The sequence below is a fragment of the Haemorhous mexicanus genome, chromosome 2 (genome assembly GCF_027477595.1).
Source record: "Haemorhous mexicanus isolate bHaeMex1 chromosome 2, bHaeMex1.pri, whole genome shotgun sequence".
In the NCBI taxonomy this organism is placed as follows: Eukaryota; Metazoa; Chordata; class Aves; order Passeriformes; family Fringillidae; genus Haemorhous; species Haemorhous mexicanus.
The window spans coordinates 59,823,562-59,837,881 of record NC_082342.1 but is presented as its reverse complement, the minus strand read 5'-3'; the positions used below and the strand labels follow the sequence as shown (position 1 = coordinate 59,837,881).

Below are 14,320 nucleotides of genomic sequence, written 5' to 3'. Positions count from 1 at the left end.
TATCTCATTTTTCCTTTACACATTTTCTCTTTTTTTTTTTTTTTTCTCTGCTTTTCCATCTACCTCTGGTCATTTCCTCACTCCTACCCTGGCAGTTTCTGCTTGCTTGCTGTCAAGCTTTAAGGCCAGCATTCCTCATAAAATTTGTAACTGCGCTGAGAATCTCTATTTCTTGTTTGCAGCCTCTCACATGCAAGCCTACGTTTTGCACTGGAATTGCTGACCAGAAACGCTTACAAATTATTAGTTCCCTGTCAGGAGAGGAAATTTTGCATAACACAGAAGGAACTTGCTGGGTTTCTACAGCACATCTGAAAAGAAGTATTTCCCACTGCGTGGCCAAACCGAAGGGGTTTTGTTTCCAGCCTTGCCACGGTTGTGTTTGCAGAGCCAGTCCTGCTTCTGGAGCTGCATCAGGGGAACCTGCCACCCTCCTGCAGGTGAAGGGTGAAAGCCAGCACTAGGTTGTCCATGCCCTGTGCTGGGTGTCAGCCTTTTGCTCAGAAGGAACATGCCCTGCATCTACTGAAGCTGCAGAAAGACAAAAAAAAGATTACATTTTTTGCAAAAAAAAAAAAAAAAAAAAAAAAGGGTTTTCTCAAATGGAGGTATCATATGGGAATCAAACACAGGAGGGATCTGTCTACAACCATCTGACAGGAGGCTGTAGCCAGGCTGGGGACAATCTCTTCTCCCAAGTAACAAGTGACAGGACAAGAGTAAGTGGCCTCATGTTCTGCCAGGGGTGGTTTATTTTGGTATTAGGAAAAAATTTCTTCTCTTGGCAGGAACAGGCTGCCTAAGGAAGTGGTTGATTCTCCATCCCTGGAGGTATTTAAAAGATGTGTAGATGTGGCACTCAGGGACATGGTTTAATTGTGGACTTGACAGTGCTTGCTTTACCACTGAACTTAATATTATCATAAGGGTCTTTTCCAATCTGTTATTCTATTCTGTGATCTGAGGTCAGGCTTATCACAAAGGCCCTGAATCCAACAAACTCTTACCCATTACATCTCTATTTTTGTAAAGGAATGTGAACAAATCTAGTCCTCATAATGTTTTTACTTAGTGATTAACTAGATTTCTGAGTTAGAGCCCGTATTTGGGATTCATCTCTTCCATGACACATATAAATTAAAAAAAAAAAGGAAATGCTGCCCCCTCTAGCAATGAGAAACACTGATTATAGCTGGCACAAAAAAACCCAGTTATGAGTCCTTTATATTCTCAGTATCAGCATTGATTATCTCAAGCAAGCAAAAAGAAGCTTCTCCTTGATTTTTCAGTTTGTTCTTTTAAAATTGATCTTCATGGCCAAACACTTTCCTCTCCAACTGGTCAGCATTGATATTTCTTGGAAGATCCACTGAGATAAGGCTAGAAGAGATGTAAAGATAAAATCCCTGCAAGGCAACTGAAGGGTATCCCCCCTAAGGCATGCTGCTATTCTCAAAGTGTCTCTCTCTAGAGCAGCAGCCAGGCTTTGGCAGCAATGGTGGCCAAGACACAACTGAGCAAAAACTTGAGGCAGCCCGAACAAGTTTTAACAAACAACATATTTAGCACCTAAGAATACAGTCAGGAAGACCCTTGATATTGGATAATTGTTAAGTTGGAAATCCTGTTGTCATCCTATTGCAGGGGCTCCACGCTGCTGTCTCCTTACCGCAAAAGTCTCAAACCTTCTTGGTGTTTCTCATGGGCAGCTCCTCAGAGCACTGACTCTTTCTTCCTCACAAAAAAGCCAACTGACTCCAATTCCCCTCTTAACTAGCCACCCCACTCTTTCATAGCACTCTTCTTCTCGTTGGTTACAGCTGTGGCCTGTTAAAGTCAGGCCTGTTCCTAATCTTTGATAATTGGCCCAGCTGCAACTCCATAGGGGTACGGTTACTTTCTACACTATCTTTATTTTCTTATATTCTATCCCCCTACAAAATCCTGCAAGAAGTCATATGTTACAAAAGAGAAGACCAGACTTTAATTTTGCTCACTGCAGAAGTGAAAGATTTTTGAGGGAGCACAGAGAGCTGGAGATCCACCACTCGAAACCAAGTACCACGGTGAGCTGTCAGACACGTCAGGTGCAAGAGTCTGATCCCAGAGATGCTGCTTGTGTTGCTCCCTGTGGGTATCATCCAGGAGCTGCCTGAGCAGAGCATCCAGAGCAAATCCACAGACAAGCAAAGGAGTTCCTTGTTTCTGCATCCTCACTTAGCTGCTCCATTTTCTGTGCTGCTGTGGCCAATGCACACTGAAAGCTAATGAGGCAAAGACATCAGGTGTATTTTCAAATGTCAGAAGACTCAAAAGAGCCCCTAAAGGACTGCTCTTGAAAAAGAGAACAAAACTTTAGCTGGAGTGATACCTCAAAGACAAACCTGAAACAAGCATTAATTGCTCTTTTGACAAAGTGTTCAAGAGGCATAGGGGGAACTGAAATGTTAAACAATTCAGTAGCAAACAAAAACTCCACAACTGTATTGATCTTTGTGTGTGTGTGTGTGGTGTCAGAAACTTAGAAACCAAGGCCTTCCAGAAGAAAAGCCCTGTACTATCCAAGCGACACACACAGTGGTCACTTTCCCCCTCTTTGCTGTCACAAAGCACGGAAAAAACCCCAAACTATTCCAGAGAGCTGCCCAAAAATCCCCTGTATAAACAGCACAAGAAGCAAGGCACAAGGAGCAAGTGTTTGGCCCTATTAATCTCTGCATCCCACTAAACAAATGCACAGACCACGGCATCTCTGCAGGCCACCCCAAGCCATCAGTGAAGTCCACTTTCCCAGGCACTCACTGACCAGAAGGGAACAGGTGCACACAACCCATCTCCTAAACCAAAACCCCAAAAGGGACAGTGTCACTGTCCCCACCTGGCTTTGCTGCTCAGTTTCCATTCCTCATCGTACAGCTGAGCAAGTGAGCAGGATGGCTTTGGAGATGAGCTCAGGCAGATCTGTTTAGCCCCTTCCTGGATATTTATCTGTGCCTCATGCAATGAATGGCAAACTCCATCAGCTCTGAGCTCAGCTGTTCCCAAACAGCAGAGATTCAGACCCCTGGACACACTGAAGATGAAGGAAATCTCTGCAGATGATACCACTGGCCAATGTGACCTGCAAGGGGACAACTGAGGGATGGCCACCATCCCTGCTCCTGGCCAGGCAGCTGGAGCTGTGCCAAGGACAAGATATGGGTGTGCAGGGAGCCTGGGGCTGGGATTGGCCCGGTCCCATTCTGCTGGCCACGTTCCCACTGAAGCAGCTGCATAGGCAACATGCACAGACTGGCTGGGGAGTCCACCCCAAAACTTGGGACCAGGTACAGGAAGCCACACTGCTGCTTGAGGGTGAAAATGGCCTCAGCCACTGTGAAGTGCTGGCCATTCTCCCTGGCCAGCACATCAAGCATAGAGGAATGTGTAATGCAGCTGAAAATTTTTTTCCAGAATGCTCCTGGGTGCTCACATTTTCCTTCACATCTTTCTGTCTTCTCTTTTCCTGTAGCTGATTTCTACAAAAGATCCTGGAGACTCCAGGCACTGTGGTTCCAGGAACTGAAGAAAGATAGATTTCCCAAAGGTCTTGCACTCTGCCAGATGACAGACAGAAGCAGGTAAGAGAAACCAGACATAACAGACAGACAGAAGAATGGTTTGCTCTGCCATCATTCAGAGAGTTGCAAAGCATGGGGGAAAAGGAAGGAGCATCCTTACTTTTTATTTTAGTCCACTTTGCTACCCAGGGCTAAAGGTCAGACACACAGGAGGGGTGAATTGAGATAAAAGAGTAGCACAAATCATCAAATAGCTCAAGGGAAAGAGTGGCAGGAGCAGTCTGCCTGATGGTTAAACATGCTTTTTCTTGTTTAATGCTCCTTCAGGCATTTCTGTGTCCTTGGCCACCTGCTGAGTTATGAGTTTCACGTGAGCAGCGATGAGTTTCTGACAGGACAGGAACTCTAAATCCTTTTCTAAGCATTACTCTGGAAGGTATCTAAGGTTTAGGTTTAACTAGGTATGTTCTTCAGCTCTTCACAGCATTACAGATTACATGACTGAGTAGTTGTGTAATGAAACATCCATTTTGGCTGTCAGAAGCACTGGACAGAAACACCAAACTATAGCAGAGCCACCAAAAATCTCACACTGAAGAAGATCCCACCAATTTGCCTGGTTCCTCTCTCCCCTGTGCATGTGAGCTGTTCTTGCAATTGCAACAGGAAGAGGAAGAAAAACTGGGGTCTGGCTCTGATGGCTTGCAACAATCATCCCCCCCATCTCTTCCTGACTCCTTCCCCAGAGAAGTAAGACCCACCAGACCCCTGAGCAGCACACTGACCCTGTAATGCGTCCCCAGCTGCGCGGGGCACACTCTGGCTTGAAAATCCCACTTAAACAAGAGGGTTTGCAGGTGCCTTTGCAAAGACTAGATTTAGGTTTTGTTTACATTTCCACAGTAGTCTCAGCTGTATGTTGCAAACTCTGTTTCCTCCATTGCTGAGGAGCTGTTGTTTTTGATTGTAAAAGTGGGATTCCAGCACTGTGGGCATTCTCTGCTTAAAGCCCAGGGATGCCTTTGCCAAGTTAATTTCTGAACACAGCACTGTGGGAACAGCAGGCACAAGAATCATGATGCTATAGCTACCCAATGCCCAAGGGTGTCTTCCTCCAGTGAGAGCAAGAGATGCAAACTCATGAATGCGAAAGAAATTATTGTGCATTTACTGAGATCCTCTGCACCAACTGCTCTGCAGCCTTGCATCAAAACTTCATTATCGGCTTCTCTGGGTCTAGATTGAAGGCACTTGAGATGGTAGTTCATATTCAGACTCAGGTGTTTATTATTTCTTATCAGTAAAACAGTCTCACAACCATGAGTTTGGCAGCTTTTCATGAGAAGGCACAAAATGGCTCACAATCTCTTGTTACAAGTTCTTTTAAGACTAAACTATCCAATTAAGAACTGACACCTAGATTATTTTCCCTTTTAACCCAATAACTGATCCCACAGAGCCCACAATGCAGATTTTCTGCCCAATTACAAAATGCCACCCAAACCCATGAAGAAGAAGGAAGAAGAAACCCAGGATGACACCCTTTGTCCTCCATCTTGCTTCCATCCACAACATACTAAAAATCCCAAAACCTAAATTTCTCACCAAGTGACACACCTACACTACTCTCTATAATCTATTTCACACTTTTCTGTGTTCTAGTCTATCTTGAAATCTAGGAAACTTTCTCCATGAATGAGGCTCAAAGTCAGTGCTCCTCTGGGGGTCAGGACACCCCAGAGCAGACAGAGAAATATTCCCAGTGCTCTGGGTTTCCACACTTCATGGCCTCCCTTCCCAGCACACAAGTACCTGCATTCTCAAACCCCAGCTTTTACCAAAGGACATCTTTTCAGCGGGTCTTCTACCTGCCCTTGCAAAATAAGTTGGCATTTAAGCAAAGGCCATGTGCTTGTGGTTTGCATCAGAAGAAGCACCAAGGGAGGTGACACTCCCCCACTACTCCACTTATGAGACCCCCACCTGTGCTGCTTCAGCTCTGGAGCTGGGACCCTTACATTAGGACATGCACCTGCAGGAACAAATCCAGAGGAGGGCCACACAGAACATTAGAGGGCTGGAGCACCTCTCCTGTGAAGAATTGGGGTTGTTCAGCCTGGAGAAGAGAAGGCTCCAGGAATACTTTCTAGCAGCCCCCCAGCACTTAAATGGGCCTACAAGACAGCTGGGGAAGAAATGTTCACAAGGGCATGCTTTAAGATGAAAGAGGACGGGTTTAGAGTAGATATTAGGAAGAGTTTCATTACTGTGGGGGTGGTGTGACCCTGGCACAAGGTGCCCAGAGAAGTTGTGGATGCCCCATGCCTGGATGTTTTCAAGGCCAGGTTGGATGGGGCTCTGAGCAACCTGGTCTAGTGGAAGGTGTCCCTGCCCATGCTAGGGAGGCTGGAACTAGATGATGTTTAAATGTTTGTTCCAACCCAAAGTATTCCATGATTCTGCCCAAAATTTCTGGGACAACGCCACTGCACAGATTCTATGCACCTGGGCCAACACAAGAGAGCCCACACATCCCAACACAAGTCTCTAAAGAAGGATAAGAGGATAAATACAAGGCAGATACGTGGTGGTCAGCTGCTAGGATTTCTGGTTACCATTGGTTGCAAAGACCCACTTAAATATGTGCATGTAGACAATGAAGGCACAGTAGTGCAGAAATTATGAGAAAAATCTGAGTTTGCTTTAAAAAGTTAGCACAACTGAGCTGCTGCCAACTTATCTATTCTACTTCTCCCATTCAAAAAAATAATTTAAAAAATTAAAAATGAAAGAGAGACATATTTCTAAAACATTTGTCCAAAAGAGACCTTTCACTGTTTGAAATAGAGGCCTGACTCTTAACTATTGGTTGTTGTTCCTCTTCTGACCTTCTGCCTGTCTATCTTGGGCATGTAATTCTGAAAGGGGATGTTGACAAAGTCTGGACTCTGGGATTTAAGTAAGAACTGCACACACAGGCACATACTTGGGCACTCACAACTTTGCAGCAAGCAAGGGTTATCTGACAAGCAGTGTAAAATGACAGCCTTCATCTAAGGGCTGCTTTTGAATTTGCTTGAAAAGTTGATTTCTCATCTAAGTGTGTAGCATTCACACAAAATTACTGGGGCTCATTGGCATATCACAATATTAAGACTGCACTGCCTTTTTAACTGAACGAATGCCCAAAATGAAAAGAAGGAAGGAGAAGGATGCTATTTGTTTTAAAAAGCGTGATTCATATTAAAAAATATTTTGATTCCTTCTGATAGTAGAAACCAGAAATAAAAGGTGTTATCTATCCCGTAGCTTACAGGAGAATGAAGGTAGGTCTAAGGGATCTCTGGTAAGGACATTTTCTCTCTCTAATTGACTATAAATCTCTTCCTCATTTTCTGGGAAGTATCTCTCCTTTGCTATCTCTTTATGACCTAGCAATCTCTCTGAGGCAAACAGGCAATGTAAGAACTGTGTTTGCAATATAAGAATAAAGAAACTGATAACTGCCCTATCGTGTAAAGCACTTACCATCATCAAGAAGCAAACTGTGCAAAATAGTATTTTTCTCTTGCAGGAATTTTTAAATTATTTGTCCCAAATGCCCTGTGCATACTGACACCTCAGTACTACCCAAACCCCAGGCTTCCTGCTGACACACTCATTCAAAGACAGTTTATTTTTAAATAAAAGCTTTTTAAAGGTTGATGATGGTTATGAGGCACATTCTTTCACGAGCATGGGAGACCTTCAGTGGGCATCACCCTCTCCTCATCAGGAAGGGAGCAGCATGGTGGTTCTCTTTCTGCCTCATTTCCCCCTGGCATCATCTGTCCATGTGATTCCATGTTATTACTGCAACACTTCCTAGGCAGCAGGAGTTGTTCTGCCCAGCCTCACAGCAGAGCACTCAGTGAGGACTCCTCCTGATGAGCTGGGTCCAAGACAAGAGCTATTAGGGGAAAGTAGGTGGTTTTTTTAAACACATAAACTACTTCATTTTAATTCATAGGGTAAAAAAAAAAAATGAACTGATGTTGCTGCTCATTGCATGTCCCTACTCCCACTTCCTGTGTTCATCACAGTTCTGACTAACTTTGCTCATTAGAGCCAAGCTGACAAAGCCACTGACATGCAAACAACCTCAGTGTGACTGCAAAATGTAATCCAAGCTGTGCTCCTTTGCTGCTTTCTTTAACCCTGGCTGAACCGAGATTCTAGAATTCCTGGATGTCTCAAACCAGGTAATCTGAAATCTAAGTTTTCCTTTAAAAACTCTGACCTGGGTACAGATAAAGAAATGGAAGAGTGAACTCATGACAGCCACCTGTACAAAAAGACAGCACACGTATGGGGAGGGCAAGGAGAGAAAAAATCATCCCTTTACAGAATGTCATGCAAACAAGGACTGTATACAAAACAAGAGGGCAAAAATGCTAGAAGAGTTTGCTGATGCTTAATACAGATGCTTCTGAATTTAAAGATTGAATAAAAGATGTTTAGTTTATGAAGAGCTGTTGACTTATGACATAAATAGTTTAGTTTTTTGTAAATGCAAAGAAGAATTTCTTTTTGAAATTTCATCTTTAGAGTTCTTCCAATAAGCAAAAGAAAAATTACATTGACAACTTCCTAAAGTCAATCATTCAGGAATTTTCCTATATAAAAATCAGAGAATGCTCTCATGTTTCTTCACAAAATCATGAAACACAGAAGTTACTTCTAAAGATACTATTTTAAGATATGTTTTCAGTGATTCAACTTGAAACTTCTGCTTAAGAGCAGACACTGGGTTTTGTTTCCTTGCTACCTAAAATGATGACCATATAAAACTATTAGAACAACAACAAAAAAAAGGCAGTAACTGGCTTCTTTTTGAGGTTTTTTTCCTGCTCAATTCCTCTTTTACCCAGCACACTGGCTCCCTTTTACTAGTACACACAAGAAAATGAAACTTTTTGGGGTTTTTTATCTGCCCTGAGAGGGATAGGCAATTCAATCCCAACAAGGCAACAAGCATTTGTAAAAAGTTAACAAAACTGCTTTCATTTCAAGGTTAGGCAACATAACAGCACGGTGACAGGAACTATAATGAGGAAAGAAATTCCACTATTATAAGAAATATGGCTATTTCTGTCTAGAGGAATGAACACATTTTGTAAAGTACTCAGGTCTTGGAAACAAATAATTTTACCACTGCATTTACAGAGCTTTATCTTTGGGAAAATCAATTCCAGGATGACACTAACCTCCTTTTCCAAAAGCTTTTGGACTTGCTGATTAAAATGTGATGTAAATGTTAAATGTGCTGCCACATAATTCTCCCCAAATATTTTGACACTTGAGTTTTAACCATGCTTTTCCATCTTGTGGTACACAGTTTAAAAATGTTGAGAAGAAAAGACTGTGCATATGTAGGTGGGATGGAAACTTTGGAGCTCATCTACCCAAACCTCATACTCAGTGGGTCACATTAAAATTCAATTCTACAAGGAAAGAAACTTTTCTGATGTAAATGCATGCTTACTTAGCTCATTCCTATCAGTGTTCCCAGTTAAAATAGTCCACTTTCTGCAGGAAAGGGCTTGTAAGAGCAAACTGAGATGTGTTGGCCTTCTTCTGAGGCTTTCTTTAAAGAAAAAGCCCTGCAAACAACTTCAGTGGCTTCCTGAAACAGCAGTAGTCAAGGGCATACAGTCACAATCTAATAAAGGACTACTAGTGCTAAAATGTCACAACAGGAAAGGAAGAGTAAATATTGAAGGGTCAATAATGAAAACCAACACGGACACATCAATTTTAAACTAGGCAAATACGTTAAATATTGATTCAGAGCAAAACCCTAGGGGGGGAAAAAAGTATAAGGATGTTCACAATAGAAACTGATTAAATATGACTAAAACAGATTAAAATACAAACTGGGGTTTATTTAAAACGCTGATTAAGTGGGCTGCTTTCTTCCCATAAGAAGTAAATGGACTAGAGGTCTTCTTGTAAGTGAGAAGGAAATGAATGCACTGCAAATACTCAGAGTCACCAGGTTACCAGGTAAGGGAGAAAGAAAAAGAGGAAGCCTGCAGATGTGCACATCAGGGCTATTCCCCATTCCACTCAGGCTTTAAGGGAGGCCATGCAGTGGGACCAGCATCAGGGCTCTTGGCTGGGTCAGGGGCTCTGCCTACAGCAGCACAGGGAGAGCCTGGTAAAAGCAAAATACTGAGAGAAAAGAAGTAGTTTTCTTTGCAGAGTCCACCATCAATTTAGAAATTCATCCTTTGAGTCCAACTTGTAATGCTGTTACCTATTTGTGAATCTTCCAGTCAAGCACTCCCTGTTTTGCCAATGCTAAAGGTCAGCAGGAAGACCAGCATCATGGTCCTAGCTTCTGGGGGAAATTCATTCAATTTTGGTAACCCACACTGTTACAATTGGTACTTATTTCATCCATCCCTCAAAACTGAAACGTGGATTCTCTAATGACAAGGAAGAGACTATAGTTTTGGATGACTGATTGTATTTTCCTGAGAAAAACCTGCTGGTTATCTATAAAATAAACAAACAAACAAACAAATAGATAAATAAATAAATCTGATTATTTAGCAGTAGTACAGGTTACACGTGTGCCTGTGGAGAAAAAAAAAGACATTTTGCTCTGAGCTTCTCCTTTTGATCTCCAAGCATGTGCTCCCACAAAACCTGTCCATGTTCCCTGTCACTGCTTATTTTGCTGAATTTGAATGGATGATCAGAGGGCAAGCATTTTCTGAGGATTTATTTTTTATCAAGGGCCACCTGAAGCGTGCGTTGCACATGGGAAAATTCAGGAATTGCAGGTCCATCATGGAGATGGGTATGGGCTGTGAGAAAGCATCAATGGCCAGGAAACCCTGCCTGCCACAGTAGCGTGGCGAAGGAAGTCTCATCTGAGTTTCTTCTTGTTGTCTAGCTCAGGAATAGCGTGTACAGCACACTCTGGTGCTGGACTGCTCCTACTGCTGATCTTCCCATTCACAGTTACTACATCTCACCAATTGTTACAGGAATGCTTTGGAAGCAGCTGATGGCAGCAGCAGCATCCCACCAGTCACCCAAGACAGAGCTCCAGTGGAGATCAATGACAGAGACTGCTGGGGACCAGGCCACAGACCCTCCCATGCGCCTGGTCACACCAGATCCCTGCTGAGATGGCAGTGCCATCATCCACCTGCTGTCATGGCCCCTGCCATCACTGTGGGAAGGGTCTGCAAGAGAAAGTGGAAGAGGGCTCCTTTCCCACCAGGGAAAACTCACACAAGCCTTTGAGTGAGATGGGGGTTTAAGCACAGCTCTCGTAATTACCTTTTTTGCTGAAACAAAAAAAGACAGGCTTTGATCCTGCAGACACAAAGGCCACCTTATTCCTCTCATCTGAAAGGAGAATAAAAACAATCCCACAGCAGCCTGGAAATATGTGGCCAGAAATCCATATAAGAACAAAATTTCATCCTCCTTGTAAAATACAAGATGCAAAAGTTCCTCAGGGAGGGAAGCCTAAGTCATTCTCCTGCATTTGATTCTACATTTACCTGCAAGGGAAGTCTGCAACCCAGTATTTCACTGTCAATAGCAGTAACACATGCAAAATGCTTCATTAGGAGAATGCTGGGACCCTTTGGGTATCCTCCTAGCCTTCCTGAGGCTGCCATCTTCAGTGCACGCAGCTACATCTGAGCAGCACACCCAGGAGTGTGCCTGGGCTCCCAGGTCTGGATGCTCACCCCAAGGCAGACATGAACACCCCAATTCCACCTCCCTGAGACAGGGGTGCCAGGGTGGTGACACGTGAGGTGTCACCCCAGCCCCAAGCACCACACAGGGGAGGGCAGTTCCGTGGGACAGACACCAGCATTGCTACTCCTGCCCAAAAGAGCTCACAGCCCAGCAGGGGAGAGCCCCTGGTTCCATGTGGCACACAGATAATGTGCTGGATTTGTTTGTGGTGGCGTTTTCCTTTCAACCTCGCAGCGCTAAGCACAAAAGCCAATGACGAAATAAATCACTCGGCACTGTATTGATCCTGGAATGATGATTACATAAAGAAAAATGTAAATGCTTTGGTGTATTAAATAATCCCTCTCTGGTACCTATTATGCATGTTGCAGCCATGTCTTTAATTTCATTTACTCAGATTCTTTGGAGAAAAGACATCCAAATTTTCCCCTCAGCCTATTCCACTCACTTTATGCAGTGGAATACATGCAAAGGAAGGAGAGAAGCAGAGGAAAGAGAGAAATTGATTGCTGCCAGCCTGCTAGGGAAACGCTAACCTTGCAGGCAGGACACAAACAGCAGAGTCATCTGCAACATGCAAACCAGCTTCTTCATCTCCATAGTGAGGCACAGGAAATGCCCTTCAGAAATTTTCAAAACTATTACAGTTATAAAGGAGTTGTCTTTAGTGGGACCCTGTGGACACAAGTGAATTTAAAAAATAAATACTAAGATTTAATGTATGAGCCAAACATTCTTTGACAGAGAAAACTGTAGTGGGTGGTCAGTGTTCATAGAACACAGATGCAGACTACCCAGCAGTCCCTAAATGCGACCTCAAGAGAACATTTTCAGTTATCAGAGATGCTAAAACTGCCTCCACTTCAGTATCCCACCCTCACCCCTGCCCTCTCCTGTCTCTCTGCCCTATCCTGCATTTGTCAGTCACTCTCAAGAGACTTTGTACCCAGCTAAAATTTCTATCACCACCGTATCAAATGGGACTTGCTTGAATCAGGACTGCGGTGCCCGGCCCATTTTTCAAAGTAATTACATAGCCGAGATTAATTTGAAAAGGTTTGGCTCAGCTCGACCTGGTTCGCACGAAGAAGCACCAGCTTTACACCTGCTACCCCATCCAGCTCAGCCCGCGGCACCGCCGTGCTGGGGCACAGCGGGGCACCGGCAGCAGAGCCCCGCTTCCCCCGCTCCCCGCAGCCGGCAGGGTCATCCCGGGACTCCCGCACCGCTCCCCGCAGCCGGCAGGGTCATCCCGGGACTCCCGCACCGCTCGCCGCAGCCGGCAGGTCCATCCCGGGATGCCCGCACCGCCCCCCGGTCCCCACGGCGCCCTCCCGCCCGCCGCTCCCCCCGAAAGAGCGGTAACTGCTCCCGGAGGAGTCCGCGTCATAGCAACTTTAATTTTAATCCTTTCTTCGTAAGCACCGAGGGGGACATAATAATAATAATAATAGCAATAATAACAATAAAATAATAATTACAAGGACCACCATCACCACCTGCTCCATCCAGAAGCACGATTACAGAGGATAGTTACCAGCGAGGAGCGGCGCAGCAACAGGCGATGCCGGGCCGGGGGCCGGGCGCGCTCCCGCAGCCGCAGCCCCTCCGCCCGCTCCCACCGGCGCCGCCGCCCGTGCCCCGCCCAGGCCCTGCGGACACGCCCCGGACACGCCCCTGGCACCGGGATCGTCCCCAAGGCCAGCCCGGCGTGTGACACTGGCAGTCGCTGCGTTGCTCGGTGAAACACGCCGCTGAAGGGTGCCTCTGTAGGGGGTTCTGCTCTAAGCGGGTACACAGAACAGGCGCTTTCTCCTCATCCGTGTTAGCCCGGTTTTGGTACTGCGCAGCAGAAAGTTCCTGGTGCTTGTGCACGGTAGAATAGAGTAGAATACAGCTGTAACCAGATTTATCGTGATGCACATATGGTGGTTTTTCCCTTTTCTTCAGACCCTGACATTGCTGTTTTCCCAGAGTAAGGAAACTGGCAGGGTTCGTGACAGGCACATCCTTCCTTTGCTCCTGCATCCTTCACCACGCTCAGTTTCCTCAGTACCAGTTTTCTGTTCTCCCTCCTGCAGCACTGATGAGTCTTGGTGGCTCAGCTGCCTGGTGCCTTGACCTGAACTGCACCTATAGCAGTGACTACAGACGTGCTTGTATAGCACCAAGACCCTGTATGGGCCCCTTCCAACTCAGAATATTCTGTGATTCTCTTCTGATTGCATTTTGATTTTTACCTAAAATGTCACCAAATGTCATGGTCAGTTTTATCTCATGAGAAAATCATGTTCCCTCTCCCTCTAATGTGCTTTTATCCTTTCCATCTCTAGTAGCTTGAACACCTCTACTTTTCTTCCCTGCCAGAAGCACTAGGGTTTCTTGTCTATGTTGCTTTTCCTCCACTCCCCCCACCGAGCCTCCTCTTTTCTTGTCATCAACCTCTGTAACTTCAGACTTCCTCTTGTGTTTTCACCTCCTTCCCTGTCTCTGAGCTGTGCTGTGTGCATTCCCCTTCCATCCTAAGACTCCATTTCTTTTCCAGTTTGTTCTTCCTCCTGGAATTTTGCAGGCTGTGCTCCTTGGGGCATTGATAACTTAACCAATCCTGCAATCATTTCTCACCATCCTTGATCTGCCAGCCAGTTTCCACAGCGATTAGCACTAAATGAGAGAAAGCAAGCTCACTTTTCTTTAGATGTTTGCCCTAGTCGGGTTTGCACTCTATGTCTTGGTTTTTATCAGTGCTGGAAGGAGGCCCAGAGGTTGCCCAGAAGGTTGTGGGGTCTCCATCCTTGCTTACAGATCTGAGTAAGCTGTTCAGAGCTTATAGTTCAACCCTGCTGTGAGCAGGAGCTTGGACTAGAGACCTCCTGAGCTATCTTCCAAGCTGAATTACTCCCTGTGCCATATCTGTGTGGCAGGTGCCAGAAATGTTATCCTGAAGAGGAAAAGACTGGAATGCTAAGCTCTATCAAATACAAACATAATTA

At 44.9% G+C, this 14,320-nt stretch overlaps 1 protein-coding gene across 1 annotated transcript in view; it reads right to left on the bottom strand.

Annotated features, from left to right (window-relative positions):
- LCP1 (lymphocyte cytosolic protein 1) overlaps window positions 1–12,884 on the bottom strand; it is a 49,755-nt gene extending 36,871 nt beyond the window's left edge. The window contains exon 1 of the mRNA XM_059839044.1: window positions 12,865–12,884. The gene's annotated coding sequence lies outside the window, so the exon portion shown is untranslated. The remainder of the gene's footprint in view (window positions 1–12,864) is intronic.
- Between the last annotated feature and the right edge of the window lie 1,436 nt (window positions 12,885–14,320).